The following is a 26366-nucleotide window of genomic DNA, read 5'->3' on the forward strand; positions in this document are numbered from 1 at the left end:
TATTTACATCAGATGCTTGGCAAGATTCTGAACATCTGAGGGGCCCTGAGCATTTTCCCTCACTTTCCCTACACAAGTCTTACCAAGATCTCCTCTTTCTTGGTCTTTCCCCACAAACAGTCTCCAAAAAAGTGGCTAGGACTCCCATACCTCAGCTCTAAAACTCAGCTCATAGGGAGGAACAGATCTCAGACACAGTGGTAAAGGGCAAATTGCAACCACCCACTCTGAATCAGATTCAATAGGTCTTTCGACCTATTTAAAGAGCTGCTCCTATTTAGCATAAGGTAAATGAAGTAACTATACACACACACTACAGCAAAAGAAAAATAATGGAAAAAAAATATTAGAGAAGATCATTGCACACAAGAGCTAGATGAAGAATTTATTTTGGAAAAAACAATAATCAACTCAGTGAAAAGATCATTCCCCACAAATATATTATGGTATAAAAGAACTTAATAAGAACATAAATTAAATAATGTAAGACCTCAAAGTTAAGATAAATAACCAAATGAAATAAGAAAAACTCCAGAGCTAGGGAAACAAATGCCATTTGCTAACCAATAAATAAATTATGAACATCAAGCCACTGACATAAAAAAAAGGCATGAGATTATCAAGTGCATGTGAAGGAAATGGACTAAGAGTTTCAACAGGTAGAGAGAACATGATACATATGGAAGGAAAAGATGATATTGGCCAAAAAAATTAGTACATGTGGTATTGCACCATCAACAAATGGCACTGAAAATATGTGCAAAGACATAATATAAAAATTCCCTAAAGTAACAAAATAAATAAAATTGAAAATTGAAACACTTAAGAAATCTTAGAATATAACACCTGTGAGCCTTTCCAGAAAAGTAAAAAGTCCAACTAACCAAAAGATAAATCAAAAGAAAGACTCCAATAGAAACAATGGTAAGGAGAACTGTGGTGTTTGATGGTGCTAAATCCACCTCAATGCAGGAAAAATAAAACTGAATATGAGCAAGATTTATGTTACAGAAAAAAATATATTTTAAACTATTTGACAAAGTAAGATGTATAATACATATTTTAAAAGAAAAGAAAAGAAATACACCCTGAAGGTTAAGTAAAGGGTATTGAAGGCAATATGAGTACTCCCTTTCTTATTTTCACATAAGTAGGAGGTCACATTATACTATACAGAAATTAAATTTGGAGTTTCAGACATCACTTTGATGCTTTTTCTTATTGAGACATAATTGTTTATACATATTTGTAAGCTACAGAGTTGAATATGAATACCTGTTACAATGTGTGATGATCAAATCAGGATACTTAGAATGTTCATCATTACAAAACTTAATCATTCCTTATGTATATTAACCAATTTCTCACTAGTCCATCCTCTCTGTCTCCCTTTCCCACTTCTAGTAACTACAGTTCTGTTCTCTCCTTCTGATAGTTCACTCCAGTTAGACCAGCTGTTATTAAAAAGACAGAGAATAACAAATGCTGACGAGGCTACAGAGAAAAGGGAACCCTCCTACATTGCTGGTGGGACTATAAATTAGTGCAGCCATTTAGAAAACAGTATGGAGGTTTCTCAGACAACTACAGATAGAGCTACCATACAATCCTGCAATCCCACTATTGGGAATATACCTGAAGGAAAGGAAATCATCATGTCAAAGGGATACCTGCACTCCCATGTTTATTGCTGCTCTAAGTACAATAGCTAATTTATGGAATCAACTGAAATGTCCATCAAAGGACAACTGGATAAGTAAAAATATATTGGTATATATACACAATGGAATACTACTCCATTTTTTCTTTGTGATAAAACATTAGTTAATTTTAATAATGCCATTAAAAAAACTTTGCACAAATTAAATTTAGAAGATTTATTTGAACAAAGAAGAATTTATGAATCAGGCAGTACCTGAACCAGTGGAGGTTCAGACAGCTCTGAGCAGCAAGCTGTGGAGTGTACTAACATTAATAAAGCAAATGTATTTCACAGGGCCTACCTTCCAAAGCCCTGTAGTTTCAACTATAACCTAACTTTTTAAAATTACATATAGAAATGTTAAGCTTACAAAAGACAGGAAACTTTCCCCAGGCTAAAGTCTCTGTTGTAGATAAAGAATTGTAACACAGCAAAATTGCTGGCTCAAAGATGGATGTCCTTGCTTAACCTACTGATTGATATGTTAAGACAGTTGCTTGATACTAAGGAAGTTGCTGTAAGAAAAGACAGTATTTGCTAAGAACACGCTTTTGTTAGTGGATCAATTTAACTTTTTACAAATTGCATTATGGAATGTCACTTTGTTTATTTCACTGATGTTACTAGTTTCCCTTTGTTAAAACTATACTTACCCCAAATTCTGCCCATTTCCTTGTGTTTTTGTAATGATTAAATAAACTGAATTTTCTTGTGAAACTTCCTTGTCTTTACAATAAAAGGGAGAGGCTAACTTTGAATCAGTGCTGTCATATTCAGTTTTCTCCTCCTAATGGAGAAATTACTGAAGTGCAGTCCTTCCGGACCTCTCAATGCATACACAGTGCTTTGAGTAATTGCATAATTCTTTTTTTCATCTCCGTTACATGGGGGTAAGTGTAACAGCAAGCTATTATAGGTTGGACACAGAAGCAAAATAGAGAAATCACCTGCTTGGCTATCGCTAGGCATCTGCCTCATTGGGGCATGGTGTGATGAGCCATTTGCCTTATTTGAGCATGGTGTAATGAGTCTGTTGCCTGTGATTAGTGGAAACCTGGCTAATCGTAATTGACCAAAACTCAGCTGTGTGTTATACCCCAAAATCAGGTTTTGGATTGTTTGCATACTAAATTAGGTTGCAGTTTGGTATGTAAAGTATGGAGACAGCCTCAGGCTTATGTTCTCCTGTTTATTTAATTTAACAATTTCTCACCTTTTGCTCAACATCTCAATCTTAAAAGATTGACCAAAACCTTAGGCATTGATGTCTCTATCTCTGTCACCATTATAATGGACTTCTTTGGTCACAGTGTGGAATTTACAAGTCACAATGTCAAGTTAGTTGAATTATTCTTTATGTTTTCTTCATGTTTTTGTTGCTCTAACTGGTCATTTGATGCACAAGGGATGGCTGCATACAAGCATTTAAGACTGTAGAGAGAACTCAGCACACCAAGGAAACTACTTTGATGACTAACAGGAGAATAATACCAAGGGACTGAAGTATAGTCCTTAACAGGAGCCCCATGAACAAAACCAGTTAAAATCAAATAAATCCAAAAAAGAGCCAGAAGATGAATGTACCTGTTTTAACCAAGTGGCTTATTTGCTGATTTCTTACAACTGAGTTTCTACCTTATCAGAAATACTTACTCGAGTGCAGCAAGAGGTGTTGGCTATCACACAAAATGCCCCTTGTTTAGCCAACAGGGAGTCCAAAGCAATCCTGTTATCTAAAACAACTTTAGCAAAAGAATTTACAGAAGTTGCTGGGCAACTATAGCCTTTTCCAGAGTCAACTATAGTAGCTAATGCTTGAGATAGATTTCTAATCATAACCTCATTTATATTTATGCCAAGCCAGGGAACAAACATTCTACCAAAAGATGGCCATTTGGAAGGATTTATGCCTGCTGGCAATTCCTCTTTATGCCATAGTACAAATTAAGAGGTGTAGACCAATGTTCAGTTTTGGATTGTTTATGGAGTGATGGTAATACCATTAGAATCCCTAATTCACATCGTCTACTTATTTCCCACTTATGGAGACATGGAATCTCACACACATAAGTTTTTATTCAATTTCTGGCATAATTTAACTGCAGAACTCTCACTATAGGCTTTGCCTACTGTTAGATTTAAACAATTTCAATATGTGAATCTAAAAACCTAATCATGTAGGAAGGACCAGTTATGTAATTTGAACAGATAGACACACTTGGAATATCAAAGAAATTTGCTACAGGGTGAACTAGAGGACCTCTAAGATCATCTAGGGATTTAGGTTTAACATCATATATCCAACATGCCCTGTATGAGCTATTAATTATAAAATCTTAATTATCACTTACTTTGCCATGTATAAGCAGAAAAGATATACGGAAAAGAAAAAAGGGGGGAAAACATTTTACAGTGTCAAAGGAAATGAGTCTTCATTGTGATCTTGAAAAAGCTGTCCACATCTAGGATGATGTCTGCATCTAAGGGAAAACTTCCCTGGTTTGCTTTACTTTGAGGCCTCCAAGTGATGTACAGTCCCAAGAGTACGGAGGGGCCCTTTGATGTGAGAGATGTGGATCCATGACTCAAGGCCCTGAAGTTTTACTGCAGTGTAGGTGGTGAGAAGAACATGATTTGGTCCCTTTCAACAGGGCTCAAGGGCAGTCTTTCTTTGATGTCACTTCCAAAGACCAATCTGCAGGTTCTATATCATGAAAGATCTGGTTGTCATCAATTGGTGGGCCACAAAGGGTTTCTTTTACCTTGTGAAAATTTGCTTTGGCATAATGCATTAAAGTCTTGCAATACTGAATCACGTCAGAGTTTATAAGAGGAGATTTATGAGGTACTATTATTAGGGACATAGGCCTTCCAATAACTATTTTATAAGGGGACAATCTGTGTTCTCCAGTGGTGGTGGATCTGATTGCCATCAATTTGTAATACTTTTGACCAAGGCAATCCAGTTGGTTCAGTTAACTTTGCCTAATGCCATTGTGTTTGTAATACCTTATTTAATTGTTTTATAACATGTCCAGTGAAACGAGTACTGATATCACCAGGGATTTCTCCAAGAATGCCCTGTAAAGGAAACACATTTTCTAATTATCTTTTATCTACTGTTATAGCATCAGCCTTTCTGCATGAGAAAACTCCTATAAAACCAAAAAAAACATGCATTGAAGGTGGTAGTTGAGTTAAATCCATCTGCAAGTTTTCAAATGACCCAGCTAGTATTAGAAATGTACCACCTGAGGCTTTATTATCTCACTGGAATTATGTGCTTGACAAACTAAACATTGGTTATAAACCACTTTAACAATTTCAGAAAAGTCACCCCACCAATATTTTTTCATAATTTGTATCATTTTATCCATTTCATGATGAGTTGTGGAGCGCAAGGCTGCTGTGTGTGCGTGCGTGTGTGTGTGCGTGTGCGTGCGTGCGTGCGTGCGTGTGTGTGTGTGTGTGTGTGTGTGTGTGTGTGTGTGTGTTTGCGGCTTCTTTTTTTGGCAGCTGGCCAGTACAGGGATATGAACCTTTGACCTTGGTGTTATAAAACCATGCTCTAACCAAATGAGTTAACCAGCCAGCCCAGAGATTTTACTAATGAAAGCTCTAAGGATGTAAGAAGAATCAGGTGGTTATCTGGGCCTTCCATGAGCCCTGACTTGGATCAGTTTTATGGAGTTCAACCAATTTGCATTTCTTAATTTCAGTACTGTCTGACTAAGCATAAGAATCTGCCAAAGCATTTTTTTGGTATGTAATTAATTTTTGTCCTGCTTGATATTGGCTTAACAGTTTTGTGAGCCAATCAGTTTCTTCATTCAAGTTCTGGAGATTCTTATCCAGTCCAATGATATGATGTTAAAGTTACCAGAAACCTGTATTTGTCAGTCCTTTTCATTAGCCCCCTCAAAGATGAAACACTTTAGGTTTATAATTGCTTGTAATACCTTTCAGGAGAGTACCAGAGTAAAACGACTAAACCGTCTGCAGATGTCAAGACATAAAATGGCACAGTTAAAGATCTTATGAGAGTTTATGCAATTGAAAAGGAAATTTTATTATTTCTGCAACATACAATATTTTAAGATAATAACTAAAATTATGACCGATACTAACAATATCAAGTTTCTAGGAATTCATTCAATTTCTGGAATGCATATTAATAACATACCCATATAAAATAAAGAAGTTTCTGTATCACTTATTATTTGAAAGTGCTTCCCATGGAATTTGACATATCAAATAAGCCTAATTTGTTTAACAGCTCTCTTTCTATAAGCAGAGAGAACAATTTCTTTTGAGATATTTCAGGGGCCCATCTAGAAATTCCCTGACCAATACTCCAAGAAAACCTTCTCAAAAGGTCTTAATTTAGAATTTGATTTTGAAAAGTTGTCAAAAATGTCAAAAAGTTTTTAAAAACTTGATTAAAATAGGATCACAGGTCACTGTGAAACAACAGTCATTCATTTAACTAGAGTGATAATTAAAAGACTTCAAAAGCAAATACAGAAAGTTTCATAATTGTAGAAAACCCTCAGCTCTTTTAATAGAGGACTCCATTTTCTTAAGTAATCAAAGACCTAATGAAGACAACATGAAACACAAAAACAGAATTTTTGTTTCATAGGCCAATTATGTAAAAGGTAAAGAAAAATCTTTGATAATTTTCTATTATGAATAGACTAACCCTCCAAGAAAATCTGATGTTTTAACAGAAAGGATCAAAGTTTTTCATCAGTGTACTTTTGATATGAATGCTCATTTTTAGAAAAATTTATAATTCGCTTCTAATCTTAGCTAGTTTTATCACACATAGAATTCTTTTTTCAAAATTCCTCTTCTACAAACTTTCTGTCTGCAATTTTTTTCTAACCATTCAGTTATTGTCCTATACTTTTTCTAATTTTGGAACAACCAATCATTCTACTTAAGACAAAAATTGCCCTGTTATTCTTGTAACAAACACATCCTCATCTCTTATAGCTTTCTTTACCAAAAGCACATCTTCCTTGTATACTTGTATATAGAGTTTTTATATATACTTGCATATAGAGTTTGATATTTTATTATTTCTAATAACTCCAGCTACATATATTAGTTAAAATTTTTAACCTTTAGTGGCCTTAATTTTCAGTGAACACTAGGAAGCAAGCGATTGTGAACTGTCTGTCACATCTGCAATCTATAGATTAGAAAAAACCTATGAATAATAATTTCTAGAAGTGTTTGCTTTCTTTTTTTTAAATTTTATTTTATTTTGTCACTATACAATGTGGTTGATTATTGTGGCCCATTACCAAAACCTCCCTCCCTCCTGCCTTCCCCCGTCCCTCCCAACAACCTCATATCTGTTCGCTTGTCATATCAACTTCAAGGAATTGAAATTGTTGTGTCTTCTTCCTGCCCCCCCTCCACCAGTTTATTTGTGTATTTATTTATTTATTTTTAACTCCCACAAATAAGTGAGAATATGTGATATTTCTCTTTCTCTGCCTGACTAGTTTCACTTAATATGTCTCTGTAGTACAATTCATCAGTGTGACATAGGACAGGTTTATCATTATAAATTGCATATCAAAAATATTACTAGTTCAACTAATCTTCTGGGAATTTACAATTTCTTTCTTTTATTGGGGGGTGGGAGGGTGATATGGCAGGTACAGGGATCAAAACCTGGACCTTGGTATTATCAGCACCATACTCTCACCAGGTGAGCTAACTGGCCAGCCAACAGCTCCAATTTCTAAACAATGTAACTCAGCTTTAGAAATTAAGAGATTTTATTCACAAGATCAATGTACATTATACACTGTGGTGATTGTCTACATAGTTTTAACTGAAACAATATTTACACCTAGAAGAGTTTCTTCCTTTTAGAGCGATCACCATTTTCTAAACACATTTTAAGGCACTGTTTATTTGTTTTAATGCACTATATTTTAAGTCTCTGTACATTGCATGACAATTCTGTTATGTAATTTTCTTATGCTTTGCTGCTTATATCTCTCTGAAATGTCATCTCAAGCACAATATTTTGTACATTTGAATTCAATATAACAGGTATGCACTGGAGTACTTGCATTGTCCTAGACACTGTGAGAGGTAAAATATGAATACAACACAGCCCTTACTCTTAAGGACTTAAAATTATTGGGGGAAAACACTACACAGTTAAAATATAGGTTTCAACATGAAGAGTGCTGATACAGAAAAATAAACAAATAGCTTTGGGAGAGGTCATTGGTGGAGCAGAGGTGAAAGAGTAGTCCTGACCCATATTAAGGGCTCAATAGATGGCAGTGGTTAGTTTGTTTGTAATCTTACTGTAACTCATCAGAAAAATGTAAATTAACTATGAGATATCACTACACACTCAAGAGAATGGCTATAATAAAAAAGATAGTCAATACTAAATGTTGACAAGACATAGAGAAATAGAATTCTCATACATTGCTTGTGAATGTAAAATGGTACACCATTTTGGAAAAGTTTGGCAGTTTCTTAAAATGTTACACACAAAGTTATACAACCCCAAAATTCCTCTTCTAGAAATGTACCCAAAAGAAATTAAAAATTATATCCCAAAAAAGACATATGTACAAATGTACATAGTAACATTATTCATAATAATAGGACAAGAAATAATCCAAATGTCCATCAGATGGATAATTGATAAGTTAAATGTGGATAGTCATGCAATGAAATGCTATTCAGCAATAAAACATGCTACACACAGGTAAACTGTAAAAACATTATGTTAAGTAAAAAAGAGCCAGACACAAAAGAGCTACATATTGTATAATTCCATTTATGTTTTAAATGCCCAACTAGATTGTGGAGATGTTTGTATAAATCTATAAATCTAAATATCACTGAAATATGTACTAATAATGTAAGACCTTTATGGTATGTAAATAATACCTCAGTAAACTATTTTTAAGAACCAAAAGCAAAAAAAGAAAAAAAAAATAGAAGCAAAAGCAAATATTTTAACAGTAATTAATAGCATAAGCTTGATTGAAATTAAAAACACAACATTAAACATTAGACTTGAGATACTAGCAAGCTTATTAAGAAAAGATAAAAGATAAGATATATAAATATTTAAGAGTAGGAAACAAAACTGTCATTCTTCAAACACAATTTGATTCTTTTATCTCCAAAGAAAACATAAAATAATCTACCTGTAAATTATTTGATATAATGCAACCACTCAGCAAACTGGCCAGGCATAAAATCAATATACAAATATTAATTGCATTATATGAATTGAGGAAACGACTTAAAATTTTTTGTATGTAACACTAAATATATATATTTATTTCTAATATAAAATATATACTAGATATATTGTGTTAGATACAAAAATACATGTACATATATTTTTATACTTAACACACACACACATACATGTAAAATATAAAGTACCTAGGAATGTTTCTAAGAAAGGTATATAATAACTCTGTATAGAAAATTATAGAACATTAATAAAGACGTAAACATAAGTTTCCCCATTTGTTGTGTTTAATAAACACATATTAGTGGAGAGGAATATTCTGTATTGAAAAAATGTCAAATTTACAAAATCTGTAGATTTAACACTATTCCAAGCAAGGTTTTTCACAGAAATATACAAGCTGATTATAAATTTTATATAGACAAGCAAAGTCCAAAGATTAGTCAAGACACTTCCGAAGCATAAGGTGAGGGAAGTTGTTCCAGAAAACATTAAAAGTTATTATAAAATATTAGTACTTAAGACAGGGTTGTATTGGAGGAGAAATAGAAGGAAAAGGGAATGCTAAATATAGACGTATGCCTTCCTTCATATTACATAATAAGTTTCAAAAGACAATGGAACTAAAGTATATGAAATATCCTATCATGAAATATTAGTTTTCAACAATTAACTTCTCTCCATGAAAGAGAGGGAGATCAGGTGACCTGAAGTACCTGTCTGTGAATGAAGTACTGTATATTTTTTTCTGCCTTATTGATATCAGGCTTGACCATATGATTTGTTTTGAAGGATGACAAGATGATTCAGAGAGTGTAGCTCAGGACTCAGTCATATATGAACAGTTGCTCAGAACAGTTTTATCATTGACCTGGGTCCTGCTGCCTGAGCGACTGAAGGAAAAAGTCCATGGCGCTTATTAGCATGCACGCCTCGTCATCCTCATGCAACATACAAATCCCTGTCCTGCTGTCACGTGCTAATTGGCAGGTCATTTTTACCTGATTCTTCTTGTACAATTTGCAGTGCATTCAAATAAAGGGTAAGGACAGACTCTAATGTCATGCATGTGGATCAGAAGTCATAGTAGATCATATTTATCTGCCTTTATTCTGACAGTTTGCCTTCCACCTAGTATAATACTGTATTCTTCAGAGCCAGAATGTACTTAACGTGTCATTTAAATTTTTTTCATTATTTTTTAGATCTCCATAGCTGTAAGATAATCTTTTCTCCTCAAGAAGTTGCCCTGTCAACAACATCCCCAGGAAAAGCAGAGGTTGTTTATTTTGTATCACTTAGATGTAAGCAATCAAAGCTGTTCAAAATTGGTCATTGGATCCTTCGAACAAACTTTCCAACAGAGGTATCTTTTCACATCAGTGATTTTTATTTTCCAGAAAATTAAAAGCAATAGCAAAATAACACAGAAGCAACACTATTATTAAGAAAAAAGATTATTAGAAAGCCTATGAGACTAAGATTAAAAATAATTCCTCGGTTTTTGCACAGAATTTTCCTAAAATCCTAATTAGGAATACACAGTCCTCCTTTTACCTCACATTGAAGAAGAATGCCGTAAAATAATTATAACCAAAACAAAGGGGTTTTTATCATAATTACACATAAATACATAGTTTAGAGTCAGTGTTCCATTTAACTTTCATCAAAAAGTCACAAAAATTAACTAAAGAAATGAAGCCTACAAAAAAGCATTTACAATCTAACTGAAGGAAAAATTATATACCATTTCATCCAGAGTTTTTAAAAAATAGACATCTTTATAAATGCATATTAAAATAGCAAGGGCTTAGGGACTTATAATGTAGACTTTGGACAACTAAGTTAGGGAGTCCAGGTAGTCTGTGCTGCTGGCCAAAGAAGCAGCACCAAATACGGAAGTTTTTATAGAGTTCAGGTCCAGAAAGTTCTTCCAATAACCACTAGAGAAGCTCAGGGTAGGAAGAACATAAGATCTTTCTGCCAGGATCCACACAACTTTGGACAATCTGTTTAAGTTGTGTGGCTCACAGGAGTCAGAGGCCCCAGCACTGGGCAACCTACATAGAAAAGGGGGAACTCATGGGAATGAAGCTCAGTACCTGGAAACTGAGGGTAGAACAGGCAAATATATACCAAGAACTGAGGTACTAGTTTCAGAGAAAACAAAACAAACAAAAAACCCCACTTTTCTTTAATTGTGAAAATTTTTTTTAATTTTTTTAAGTTTTATTTTGTTTTTCATTGACACATAATAATTGTACCTATTTATGGGGTACACTGTGATGTTTTCCTCTTTCACACATCCTAGGAACATTCTCTTAAGTTTAAATTTCTATTGTACTCCATGAATATTCATAACCAATAAAATAAAATAAAATAAATTTCTAATAGCTTGTTAGCTAACCTCAATAATAAAATGTCTATTCTCAGGCACAGGATGGGGGGAGGGGTTTAAAGTTTAAAATGGCGCCAAGAACAAGAAATAACGCAATTCAGAAACAATTTATAATTTCTTTTTGATAATTATTTTCCTTAATTTTTGCTGAATGTCTAAAAGTGAAATTCAGTAACACCCTCGGGAGTACTAAGGCTATCACACATGGTACTTTGTTAATGAGAACATCAAAGACAAATGCAAAAATGGTTAAATGTACTTCCACACGACATTTGCGTGCTATGCTATACACTTTTCAGTTTATATTTTCAAATTTGTAATCTGGATACTCAGAATGACTTGTTCAAATTGGCATCAGTGCCAAAAACAAATTCTCTCTGTCCTCAAAAGACACTATATTGATGTACTTTCTGTGACCATAAAAGCACTAATTATTTCTTTTTATTAAAAGAAAAGATATCATACAACAAAGCAACAGATATTATTTTATGATTACAAATGGCTATTTTAAAATGATGCTATGAACCCTGGGAAAGATGTTTGGTACATTATTAAAAATATAATTACATTTCATTACAGAACAAAATTATCAATGTCGTTATTCTCTCAATTCTACAGGCAGAGATCCATGAAGCAGGGTTTGATTATCCTGTTTGAAGATGACACTGGTTGGCCTCTGCCTCCCACTGCTCAGATTTGGGATGTTGTCACATGTGAAAACAAGAGAGGCTGACACTCAGGCAAGTGTTTCAGAGGTTTTGAAAATTCACATGGATGCAAACGTTTATATCTATAGATAATGTGAAGTTTTTGAAATTTCAGTTTTTCAATTACTGTAGTTCACTGTAAAACCAAGCTAGTTTAAAAAAGTAATATAAAATGGGCTAAAAGCATAGGCTTTGAAACAGAGACAACGTGGAATCTTCTCTCTGCCTCTTAATAAGTAACTTGGAATTAATTTCTAAATCTCTCTAAGTCTCTGTTTCTTCATCTATAAAATAATAGTAGTACTTCATTAATTGCCTTGTGGAATGTCTTGAGACTTAAGTAATATTACATATGTAAAGAATTTAGCACATTACCTGGCACAGAGTAGGTACTCATTATTCTAGGATCTTCATTGCTTTTATTTTTATTCTTATTATAAATGGCGCAGCTCTTAGGACACTTTCAGCCAAATGTTGGAGATATGATTCTGATTTAGCAGATAACAATGCCAGCCACTGCCATGTAGGCAAACAATCTGATATTCACCAGAAAGCCCTTTGTGGTTAGCTGGATGTTTGCTCTTAGCACTAGCCCACACCTTAGCTAATGGGAAAGGAACCCCCTAATAAATGTTAATAATGTTTCTAATGTGCCCACTAGGTATTGGGAGAGAAATTCAGAGAGCTCTTCCAAATCTAAACAAAATTATTGGGTTTGATTCAAGAGGAAAGTCTGCTCATTCGCAAATTGTTTGAACCAATCCCAGAACACTGAGTAAAGTGGTTTTTGTTCATTTTAATTGGAGTCTCTTTTGATGCCTATGTCATCTAGCAGCAGGGGCCTAAGGATTACTTCCCCATGTTAGTTATTAAAGCAGAGACCTACAAAGTTTTCATAAAACTCATATTCCAGCTCTCAACAATCATTAATCTGTAAATTTAACAAACTTTCTAGACAGAGTCTCCAGCGCCAGTATAATGAGTGTTGGTCCATCTTTTGTTGCTTTTAACAGAATGCCTGATACTGGGTAATTTATAAAGAAAAGAGATTTATTTCATACAGTTTTTGAGGCTGGAAAGTGCAAGGTAGGTCCAGGGATTATCTGGTGAGGGCCTTCTTCTGGGTGGGGGCTCCCTACAGAGCCCCATGGTGATGCAGGTAATCACATGGCAAGAATGGCAAGAGCACTTTAACCAGCTCACATGCTCTTATAAATCTACCAGCTATTTCCTGACGACCCATTAAACCGTTAACCTACTACTCTGAATGGATTAATCCATTCACGAGGTCATAGTCCTCATGACCCAATTACCTCTTAAAGGCCCCACCTTTCAAATGCCATAATCAGATTTCCCATCACCTTAACATTGTTACAATGAAGATCAAGTTTCCAACACATGTACTTCTGGGGATATATACAACACAGACCAAGAAGTGACTAGTATACACTAAATGAACCTTGATTCTTTGTCTAGCAACAACACTGAATCTGATAGATGGGCAAAGACCAACACAGAATAACCCTTAGGGGAGTTGTTGAGAGAGTCAGTGGTACTGCCTCTTAAATTTAACACCATCCATCTACACATACATTGTGAGAGGTCTGAAAAATCATCTATTGTTCTTCTCACATACCCATTCTGGTTTACACATTTAATTTAATGTACAAGGTCTTCAGGGATCTGAATCCCTGATTATTCTTTTTAACATTCTATGTACCATCTGGATAAAATGGGATACAAGTAAGGTTGACTCTTCCCTTCTGTATTCCTAAAAGATAATGCAAAAAAGCATTTATTCATATTATCCCTTATGTTGCATTACATTTAAGTTGGAAATTAGAATTTTTTCTACTGACTTCTTATTTATTTACTTGAATAATTGTACACAGTAGAAAGAATGGGTGATACAAGTAAAACAACTGATTTGCCAACAGATAGAAATAACTTCACTTGCATCACACCTTAATTGTTAATATAATTTACCTTTTGCCCTTTCAGTGCCATTTTTACTCTAAGCTGTGACAGAAAGAATCATCTTCTAAGCATCAGGCTGTTGCTGAGTGGGGAAAAGCATTCCTCAAAGAAAGTGTGAAATTGTTCAGCTCTACAGTCGTGCACACTATCGTAAGTAACTTTCCAGTCATTTGAAGTAGAATTTTGCCACCGTCCTCAGTGCCCTTCAACATTAACAAGAATGCAGTGTTAGCAGGTAAATGTCCCACCTGCTTGTCCTCCACTCACAGTCTGCTCCAGCCACCCAATGACGAACCATTACATTTACTGGGCCTCAATGCCCTTTCTTACTTCTCTCCACAGAAAAGGAAAGGGAAGTGTTTTATTCAGTAAGTCCACTGCTGCTGCTGCTGCTCTTGGTATAGGACACTGTGAAAGGCTTTCTTCTTCCCAGAGACAAAGTTGGAGGATGAAGAATGTTTGAGAGGAAACTAAATCGATTGTGAGTTTGAAAATGATTTTTTCTCCCAAAAAGAAAGATAATAATGATATAGGAAGTGCTCAGTTTCTCTGGGTTTGGGTTTCAGGCCACTCCCCTGAGACTCAAGTTCTTCCTCTGGGCCCTGAGTTACTGCTGTTTGTTGCACTTATTTTTGGCACTAACATGGGGAGATTGAGACTGCAGGATGAAGATTTATCTGACGTCAGTGGCTCAGCATTCTCAGTAGAAAGTAGTTTATCCTATAAATGACCTTCCACTGGAGGCACTAGAGAATACCTATCATATTTTAAGTGTATTCATTGGAATTTGACCAATGAGCATGCTCCAAAGAGACCAACTGAGCATGTGCAAATTTATGGTACATAAACTGTTTCACAACTGGGAACCACCCCATTAGTTAAATATCCATTATAGGAACATAGGAAAATGTTGGAAATATAGGACAGAAAATGCTATAGTATATCAAATGATACAGCCATTTGATAATAATTAATAATCATGGAGTATTTACTGAGAAAGGTCCTGTGTATTATTGCATTTAAATCTCTAAATCTATGAGGTAGATGCTATGATTATCACTATTTTAAATATGAAAAAACTTAGGCACAGAACAATTAAATAATTTAGCCAGTGTTCCTCAGCAAGTGATATAGGCAGGATTTGAACCCAGATAGACCGACTCAAGATCTGCAAAAGCAAAAATACTAAGGGGTTATTTCCTTCCAGGAACTGTGTTAGGAATCTCATATGGATTACCCACATAACCCACACACTAACTTCTTGAGATAGGTACTATTGTTATTTATATATAAAGGTAGTAAAACCAGGTCATCCTGGCATGTGGCAAAAATAACTTCTTAGTTCAAACTTAATCATGTTCTATGGTGCCAAGCTCTTTTTATTCTCCAATTTGAATATAAACTTTGAACCCCGTGGGCAAAAGGCATACTATCATTGTTATACATCTATTGATTATCTATATAATCATACATTTATTCATTCAGATAACATTGTATAATAATCAGATATTAGTGTTTTGCATAATAAAAACATGAAGCAACATTAAGGCAGGAAATGCATTTCAGCATGTCAAACTTGCTTACATCAAACTCGCTTACATATGCCTGCATTATCTTGTGAATTATCTATGTGGTCATAATCCTTGGTCACTAACAGTAGCTATGGCTCAAGTAATCTCAACTGATTGTAATATTAGTTGACAAAAACATAATTTAAGTGATACATTTGGTGGAGGTGCTGGAAGAATATGAGAAGGGAAAAGAGGGAGAGGAAAAATGGAGAAAGGAGAACATTTAAAAAATTATATTTCCCAAAGCAAAAGTCTAAGCTCTTGAGAGTACCTGGTGACTGGGCTGTGACACTGCACACTTTATTTCAGATGGCTATAGCACCCTCTGGTGAAGAACATTAATATTTCACAATTTTTTCCAAAGTAAATAGGTGATATGCTCCAGAATCTGTAACTGGCTTTTAAAAGTAGCTCTTCTGATTTTTTTTAAAGTAAGCATATGCCCAGATTGAATTTACTTCATCTCAGAAGCTGTTCCAATACCAAAATAATGGTATGTTATGCAATATACAAATTCTACTTCTAGAAGCAAATTATTTGCAGAACATACTAGTTTAAAAGTAGAAATCTGTGAATTGGATCTACAAAGTAATACACTCCAACAAAATTTTTTCCTCATTTTCATGTGTAAATTTCAAATTTTCACTGGTCTGAGGTACATAAATATATCTACATTGCTTGCTTCCCTGCCTCTTTCAGATCTTTGCTCATGTGTCTTTTTCTTAATGATGTTTTTACTGTTCATCCTATTTAGAAACAACTCCCACCACCCTACATTGTCTATGCCTCTTCTCTGCTTCATTTCTCTACCTAGTTAGGATGACCAACAAATTTTCGTCTAACTAAGTCGATTTTCAGAGTGAAAGGGGATGCTTTTAGTATGTAAACTGGGACAACAGGCGATGGGAACACTGTGACATGATCACCTCACTCATAGCACCTATCACCTTCTAATATACTACATATTTTACTTTTTATTATCTTTCTTTTCCCAGAGAAATGAAAGCTTTACAATGAGCAGGGAGCTCTGCCTGTTTATCTGAATTTTTTTTCTCATTGCTATCACCCCAGTGCCTAAAATAATTCTCATCGTAGATACTCCATAACATTGGTTAAATAAATGAACTTGCTGTGGTTATTCAATGTGGCTATAATTTCTTGGTCACTCACCTCATTGAGAAGTGGAACTTAATTCCCCATCCCTTGAATCTGGGTTGCTATCTGGCTGCCTTGACTAATAGAATGTGGCAGAAATGACACTGTGACAGTTCCACACCTAGCCTTTAAGAGGACTGGCAGTTTGTCCTTTCTGTCTCTGAAAACTCTTGTTTCTGGCATGCTCCCTCTTGCAACTCAGCCATCATGCTGTGAGAAGACCAGGCTACTCTAATAGACCAGTCCAGCTGAGCTTCCATCCAACAGCCAGGATCAATGGCCAAGTTTGAGTGAGCCATCTTGGATGTGCCAGCCCTCTTGAGTCCCCAGGTGACTGCAGCCCCAGCCAATATCACATGGAACAGAACTGCCCAGCTAATTTCCAGAGACATAATAAAGTGGTTGTCATGTTAAGTCACTAAGTTTTGGGTAGTTTGTTATATAGCAATAGATTACTGTGACATCTGTTATACAAGTATCTGTGCTATGCACCATGAGGGACACAAAGTGAGGCTGACAAGATTGGCCTAAAGGAACTATTCATTCAAGAGTAGGAAAAAAAACTCGTTTACGTGAATAATATTTTCTTGTAAGATGATGATTGTCATAAAAAGCAAAAAGTGACCTAGAAATATGTAAGAAGGATGTGTTCAAGGGAAATTTGGGTAAGTAAAGAAAGTTTCATTAAATTGCTGGAGTGTGAGGAGCACATCAATAGGTAGAATTTAATTATTACTGGAAGTGGATGGGCAGAGCTAATAGAATGAGCACAGAGGTGAAGAAGCATGAATACTTTATTCATCTAACAGCAAGAGGTTCAGTTTGGCCAGGGCATGGGCTTTATAAAGAGAAGGGAAAGCCAGAAAGGAGGATTAGAAATAGGTCATGGAGCCTTAAATGTTGTGTCAATAATTGGATTTCTTTCATGGTCAGAAGTGAGCCTAAAGGACTCTTTTTAACATCTACTGAGTTTTTCCTTACTGATTATGAACTTTATGTTTAATCATTATAAGTAGAAAAAATTTAAAATATAAAGAGAAAATAAAATCACTCTAAATACTCTTTCCAGATATAGTCACTGTTAATCTTCTTTTTTTTTTTTGCATTTCCTCTATAGACATATTAGTACAACTGGAACATGGGATAGGGACAGAGTTTCTATTTTCACTCTTTCATTTAATATTTATTTCATGATTATTTGTCTACCTTGTTAAGGATTCTTTGAAGACAGAGTTTTAATACTTATGTAAAAGTTATCACATAAAATATCATAATTTCTGTAATAAATATCCTACTGGTAAATATTTACTTTGTTTCCAAATTTGGATGTAGCTGTTATGTAAATGAACACCAATTGTTCATTTACCCAGCTGTACTTGGGATAGTGCCATTGGCCTACACTGAAGAATTTTGTAAGAAATGGCCCATAAGGATTTGGCTGAGAATATTGTTAATTACATTGCACAGCTCATATTTAGTAACAAAAAATTCTTTTTGAAATGAGGAGAAAATTATCTTTTTGATTATCTCATAGACACTGAGTCATTACATTGAACATGAGTCTTCTTTGATTTGTCTGCTTGAAATCATATGGGCAAATATGTGGTTCTTTTCTCTTTGCCCTAATTTCCTCATTTATTATTTATGTCATATTTAATTACAGCATGTGTATCTTTATAAACAACAATCATTTTTGGAACCAGGCAGTTTGCAAATAAATAAAAATGTGAAATTAAATGAGCATTATTTCAGCCACTTAGGAATAATTAAATAAAACAGAATAGTGATATCATGGAATCAAGCATCATACAAACTATTGATCCAGAATCATTAAATGAGTTGATAGGCAAATATATCCATATTTTTATATATAAATGTATATGTTAGAATAGTAACAGAAGTTATAGAAATTGCATATTTACTCAGAGGCAAATCCAAAAAAATATACTAACTTTCCAAAATCATACCCAGACAAGGAAAAGATATTTCAAAAACTTCCTGAGTAAGGAAAGGTGGTTTAGTAATTTAAGGAAAGGCAAGCATTGCCTGCATAACTTTCATTAAGATAGAAGACTCAGAGGCATGGAGGGAAATAACTGAACAGAACTCTAAAGGAGATCCAAGTTAAATAAAATAGATGATATAAACATTTTACCATTTGATCTTCATTGTTGGCATGGTGTGCCTTAAATAGAATTAATAATGTAATGAATCTTTTTTTCACGTCTCTAAAAATAGCATCATACTAAGAATATGCTACCTTATGGAATACATGGCTTCCTGAAAATGAAAAACAGTTTTCTTTGAAAACATTACTAACCATGTTTTAAAAGGGTCAATTAGTCACACAACGTATCTGGTCAGCTTTCTCTGTAGATTTGAGGAAGGTTTTAGAGCTAAGTGAATGATTGCTGAGCAGGAATGCTTCTACAGGAATTGTATCGTATCTACTTCAAGGGCTTCTGCCAGTGGAAGTTATATGCAGAATCTACTTGCATGTCTCCTATAATTAAAATAGGAGGATGAGGTGAAGTTTTTAAAGAAGAGTTGTTTAAATGTTGAGGGGAAATGTGTAATGTATGCAAAATTCTGTAAAATATAGGAAGCAAAATTCTCAATGAATCTTGATGAATACTTTTAAATTCATATAAATACATCATCTTTTCTCTGAAACTATTTAGTGAAAAATTAACTAAACATTTTGAAAGTTTATAATAGACACTACATCTGAAATTAGAGAAATGAGAAAAAAGAGACACAGTGTATCTATTATAATGATATTTCCTATCATATCCATGTGGCACAGTGGGAAGGACATGGCTTTGAGGACCAGTTGTCCTGGCTTAAATCCTTATCTCTAGGATCCAGAAACATTCATTTTCTAATCCTCAACAACAATGTAAGCTCATGTTATGAATGAGGAAACTCAGACAGGGATTATTAATTTCTAAGATCAAAAAAAGCTTAATTAAATTCTGATACTGGTTGTTCAGAAGCCTGCATTCTCTTCACTTCACAAAAATGTGGTGGGATAGTTCCAAGAACTCAGAAGAGTCTGAGATTTTAGCCTGCCACCATTTTATACATACTAGTAGAAGACATAAGTCTCCTGGTCAGAGACAAAGGCCTTTATTACTCATAGCACAACAAGCAGTATGACATTCATGTTTGAGTCAGTTTTCCCTTGTTCCCTCAACTCAAGTTCCATGGGGGTAACATAGAGGGGCTGAAGTAGATGCTGAAGTAGGCACACAGTGGGTTTTGTCACAATTTATGAACTCCAAGCTTAGGAACCTCCCAATCTTATACAGAGGAATGCTAGCTAACATGATCATCAGTTGTTCCAAAAGGAAATATTATTTTTATTATACTAGTCAGGAAACAAATGTGGCCTCACAGGGCTACCATAATAGCTCTATTTTCCAAGGCCATTAAGACTGTTTGATATGCAAACATCCTTGAAAAGCTAGCCTTGAACAAAAGCTGTGACAGTCATGAGATTGGAGGTACTCAGTTTCCTTGGGTTCAAGTTACAGGACACACCTCTGGGTTCCAAACCACTCCCCAAGGCCTCAGGCCCCTCCTCTAGGCTCTCCCCTAGAGCAAAGTTACTGTTGATAGTTAGACCTATTTTCAGCACCAACATGGGGAAATTGAGACCACGAGGGACTGGCTTATGTAAATCCAGTGGCTGTGCATGCTCTATAGAGAAGACTTATATAACCCTGGTAGTTGAATGACTTTCCACTAGGGGTGCTAAAAAGCATAAAATATTCTTGAACACATCTGGTGCAGTCATAGAATTTGACCAATGAATATGCCTAAAAAGAGACCACTGAGTATGCATAAGACTATGTTACATAAAGGGAACCACCCCTTTAGCTGAATATTCATTAGATAGCATGAATATGTATTAGATGGGAAAACTATAAAAGTAGAATCCAAGAAGAAGGTGGGGCTATTGCTCACTCTCTCAGGGGCTAGCCCACACTCTGCCTATGAGGTGTGTTTCTTTCTTTTTATATCAAGCTTACTTTCTGCTCACTCTCTTGAGCCAGCCTGCCCTCTGTACTAAACTTTAAGTGTGTATTTCTTACATTTGTATTAAACTTGGTGTGGGCCCTGCTCAGTCTCTGGAGCTAGGCTGCACTCTCTCTGTGAAATCTGTATCTCTTATTTGTTTCATTAAACCTGTTCTCACTTTCTACTCGGGCTCTGCCCTTGAATTCTTTCCTATGGCAGAATCAATAACCTGGCAAGAGGATGGGGTGGGTTGAGGCCAGCTATTGGGCCTCCCAGATCCTCTCCTCCAGCATCATATGAATTAAGACAATCTTTAAGAACAAGCTCCAGTCAATTTTAAGGACAAGCTTCTATTCAGGAAGTTAGATATCTCACACCTGGATAGGGGCTGATTTGTTTCCTGACCAGGATAATAGAGATAATGTCTCCCTCTGGGGCAAAGGTTGTGCAGTTTTGCTTGCTACACTAGAAAATCAGATCTTAATAGCAGGAATAATTCCAGACTTGGTGGATTTAGAAGCTGTTAATATGCTTCTTGCTCAGATTAGAATTACCTTGAAAGCTCAGCAGGGCTGCACTTGTTGATGAAAGACATCGCAAGCAATTTCAGGGAATAGAGACAGGGAGAGGGAGAAGAGATAAAGAGAAAAGTTGAGAGATCACTTTTTTGAGAGATAGGAAATAACCAAGTGAAATGTCAACAGCAAAAAAATAAATAAATAAATACTTGTGCCTTTCTGCGCAAGCTAAACTACTACAATCTTTGCTCAGGAATTGGAAATGAAATGTCAAGCCAGTTTAATAGCAGAACCTACTTGATATCAGAGCCAAAGAATTAGAATTTGCAGAAAAAAATTTCCCTCCTAGTTATTTAAAACCAAACCTTATTAAACAGCTCAGTTAAATTAGATCTAAATTGGTTTAAATCCAAGGTATTACATTTTTCTTATTAAATTCCTAGTCACTAGATACCTAAACACCTAGGAATGTTGTTTTAAAGCACTGTGCCATTTGGGAGAATATCGTCTTTTTGCATAATTTTTACTCTGGTGAGCCATCTCAAACTTTTACATACAAATCCTGTAAAAAGGTAGTATTATCTGCCATATTATATCACAGTTATTTCCATAATGAGTTGCACTTAATGCTGATAACATCACTAATTAAAAGGAAAGTATATGCATATATATCTTCAATAAATTTCTAAGAATAACTCCGAGAATAAGCTCAGGGACACTGTCCTTATCTACTCATGAGTCATGGTATTCTCTTGCTTTAGTTCAATGTTTTGAGTGCAATAAACTTTTTTTTAGGGTTGAGGGAGCAAGACCACTAATGGCTTATCTTCAAACTTTGTGTGAATAAAGAATAATTTTCATTTTAACCTCATAGATTGATATAGGGATTGAGAAGAGATAATTTTTTATTGAAGTAACTTTAACTTCCTCACTATTAATAGAAAACATTTATAAAAGAATGTAAAAATGATGAGAAATTTAGTTCATGTTTTCAGCCATGAGTTGTTGCCAGGAAAAAAAAAAAAAAAACCTGAATTATCTCAATTAAATACACTAATATGGTGTGGGAAGAAATCTAAAAATTATTCATAGTTTGTTTCCAAATATTTAGTGGAATTAAAAACATTTCCTGTACTAGCCAGATTTAAAGATAACAAATGTAAACATTTCATTTTAAAACTTGTCATATATGAAAAATTATTTCCATAAGATATTTCAAGGCCAATTGTCCAAGTTTCCTCTCTATCTCTTAAATCCATAAGTTCAAAGAAAAGACAGGTTTTAATGACTTATTTCAGATCACGTGAGTGAGTATATATATTCAGTAAGAATGTATATAATAAGAAGTCTATAATTCATAAAAAATATGATCATTGCCTTCAGTACTGCTTCTGGAGAAATCTTAATAGGTTTAAAAAGCATTTTAAATTCTCAATATTACCTTAATTATTTATTCCTAATATACCTGAGGTGAGAAATCCAATGTAAGGGATATGGGAGACAAAGGTAAGTTGGCCAACTGAAAATATAAATATGACACAGCTTTCAGTTTATCACAACTTAAGTTATGAATTTACATTTCCAAGAATGTAATGAGTTTATCTGGGAAAATTAGCTCAGGTCAAAAAAATATTTCTAATGATCTATAAGGAAGAGAATTTCTCTGCAAGTATGGAAAGATCCTTAAGTCTAAACCAAATGTTCTAACCATCAAATCTCAAAATGCTTGAAATGTTGGACCTAGAAGTTATTACTGGTCTCCCAAACTATGAGAATATAAACACGTCAAGAGGAAATATGTGTTTGCTGAGTTTCTGAGCTAGAACATTAGAATAGAGCAGCCAGGATCACAGATATATGATTCCTGGGCTTGATTTTTCGCAGCTCACAAAAAGATTAGGAAGGTAGCTAATAAGAGGCAAAACCTCAGACGCAAGGTTATATTGTTTATAAAACATGGATAAACACATTTTAGTTATAAAACAAATGACTTCTTGACTTCCTGCCATAAACTAGAGAACTTTACCTTGAGCAGGTAACTACTTAATGGCTAGCATTTTAAAAAGTTATTGAATAGTTTCATCTACCAATTTAATAAATGAAAACTTTATTCTCAATATAGAAGGGGAAAGTTATGCAAAGGAAGCTAGACTTTTACCCTTTAAAATCTTGGTATGAAAACATCCCATCTACTCAATAATCTAAAATCATAGATGGAAAGTCAAAAGGGAAAAGGACAGTTTTTGAAAAAACTTTACTGAACAGAAGGCTCCTGATTTTAGCAATTTTTAAAATACAGTTCCAATCTCTAAATAGATTAAAAACAGTAGATTTGAAGGCGACGTAATTTACAATATATATTTATAAAAAATCCTTTTGTTGCTCTCAGTAGTAAGAAGTGACTACAATGTCAAATCCTTGCCACCCACTCCCGGCTGAGGCTGGATCCTTCACTACCTTGTGATGTTTCTCACCTGCCGCTGCTGAAACCAAGCCCATTACCTCTGAGGACCCTAAACCAAGATGGCTGAGCTCAGAGTTGGGATATTTCAGGACAGTCAGTTCCATCCATGCATTCTTTTATCTTTTTTAATTCATCGTCACTGCCTTTTCCTGGACTTCCCCCTCCTTTACTCTCATTGACTAACTACCTTGTGCTTTCTTCACAACGTTTGCACCATTGATTGCCTTTCTCCCCACTGCTCTCCTCTTGCAGCCCTAATTCATGCCACAGAAACCTCTGGAATCTCTGTTCCATTGGAAACACTTGCCATCCCCTTCTCTACTTTACTGTCAGAAACAAAGCTTCTTCTCCCACAAGGCCACTACCTTTAGTGCAGAGTGTCTCTCCTTCCACCCATCAGCCACCTCAGTGCCCGGCCAGGGCACTGCCTCTCTTCTCGCCCTTTGGTTCTCTGTCTCCTTCATGTAACAACTTATTGTTCTTTGTGTCTCTTGCCCCCTCTTGGCTGCTATAATCTGCTCACCTCTGAGTAACTCCTCCAGTTCTTTGGGGATTTGTAGCTTGCTTGGCTCATGGTCTTGTCTTCACTCCAAGACATTTTGTCATTTTGAGTGATCTCAGCATCTAGACAGATGATCCATCCCACACAATAGCACAATTTCCAAACCTTCTTAACTTTAGCCACCTTCCAACTCTCAGCTTCAGTCACCCACTCCCAGGGCACACCCTTGTCATGACAGGGAATTGTTCCATGCTTGCTTACTTCCATTTAAATGACTTCCCATCAACTGTTATTTCCTTTCCTTTAGGTTTCACATGTCCTTGCTGACAACATCTCTTCCAGCACTGATGACAAAGGTCCTGGATGCCTCCTTTTCCTTACAACATATCAATCCCATTCTATCCAGTTTCCATTCCCTAAAGCCCATTGTATATCATCAAAACAATTCTAGCCAGCACCCTAAAATACTTAGCTCCTAATTATTACACTGAAACTAACCAGGCAAAACTCTTACTTTAAACAAGGCTACAGTGCATATTGTCTAATACTGGGTAACCATACGCTGCTAGAGAAAAATCACACAAATGTATAACTTGGACCTACATGATTTCTTTTCTCAGATCTCAGCTAGGCCCTTATAACTGCTTGGCAATCTTATTATGTCATCCCCAAAAGTTATTTTTAGCTCATTTATTCTTAATATCATCATTTATACTTCTTCAAAGTCTAGATGCAATTTGACATTATGAGGTCATTTTTTATCATAACCAATATTGTCAAAACTACAGTTAATACATCACTTTGACCAGGCTCCTAAGGGTACAAAGACAGAAAGCTAACCAAGTGTCAACTTTTCATACAAAAACCTGAAAGTTTTATTAAGTCTTTAGCCACCCAACAGTTGCATACTTTATTAATAGAGCTCTGTTTCCACATCTATTTTCCACACTAATCAGTATTTTTTTAGAAAAAAGAACTAGATCTTATATGGACATATAGCTCCACTTACACAGATCTCAACTACTACAGTCTCAACACATTTAGAAAGGAGTGAAAGAGCTTTCCTAATCTCTCTAGGAGCATGAAATTAATCCACAACTGAAAGTACAGTGTAATTTTGAAAATTAAAAAACACTGGTATCAAGAAATATGAAACTATTATCTAAATACTGTGATCTAGTTAAGGAAGCAAAGCAATGTGAGATACACTTTAGTATATTCTCTTCAAATATGATTAGATATTTTGAAAGCTTTATTATGTAAATGAGTAATTTTGTTTTAAAAAATGTGTTGATACTCTGTGATCAACTAATAATGGATCTCAAAATTATTTCCATGTTCTAATACCTAGAACCTCTGAATACTACTTTATATGGCCAAAAAAAAAAAAAAAAAAGTGATTTAGCTAAGGATCTTGAGAGAAATAAAATTATCCTGGATCATAAAGGTGGGCCCTAAATACAATCATATACATCCTTTTAAAAGAAAGGTAGATGGAGTTTTGAGATAGACACACATAGGAGAAAGTGACATAGGAAGAAAGACACATAGGAGGCAGAGATTGGAGTGATGTGGCCACAAGCCAAGGAATGCCAAGGATTGCTGGCAGACACCAGAAGTTATAAGAGGCATGGAGCAGATTCTCTTCCAGAGTTTCTGGAGGGAGTGTGGACCTGCCAACACCTTGGTTTCAGATTTCTGGCTACTGAAACTGTGAGATAATAAATTTCCAATATTTTAAGCTACCCTGTTTTTGGCAATTTGTTACAACAGTCACAGGAAACAAATACAATATCACTGTATGTCAGGAACTATATGAGTCTCTAATAGCACCAAGATTTAAAAAAAAAAAAAAAAAGTCTGTTTGAGGGGGAATGCATGTTCCCTGACCACTATTAGCTCCCAATTCAGTCAGGGAGGCTGATATAGAAATTTAAAATTATAATATAGTATGGTTCTATAGTGAAAACATATTGGAGCTATGAAAACACAGAGAAGAGATCTAGTAAATTGATAGTGAGCCAAATAAGACATTATAAAATGTAACTTTGAAGGTGAATCAACCTTAAAGATGACTACACGTTTGTCAAAGAGAGA

Source organism: Cynocephalus volans, chromosome 5 (assembly GCF_027409185.1).
Source record: "Cynocephalus volans isolate mCynVol1 chromosome 5, mCynVol1.pri, whole genome shotgun sequence".
Taxonomy (NCBI): domain Eukaryota; kingdom Metazoa; phylum Chordata; class Mammalia; order Dermoptera; family Cynocephalidae; genus Cynocephalus; species Cynocephalus volans.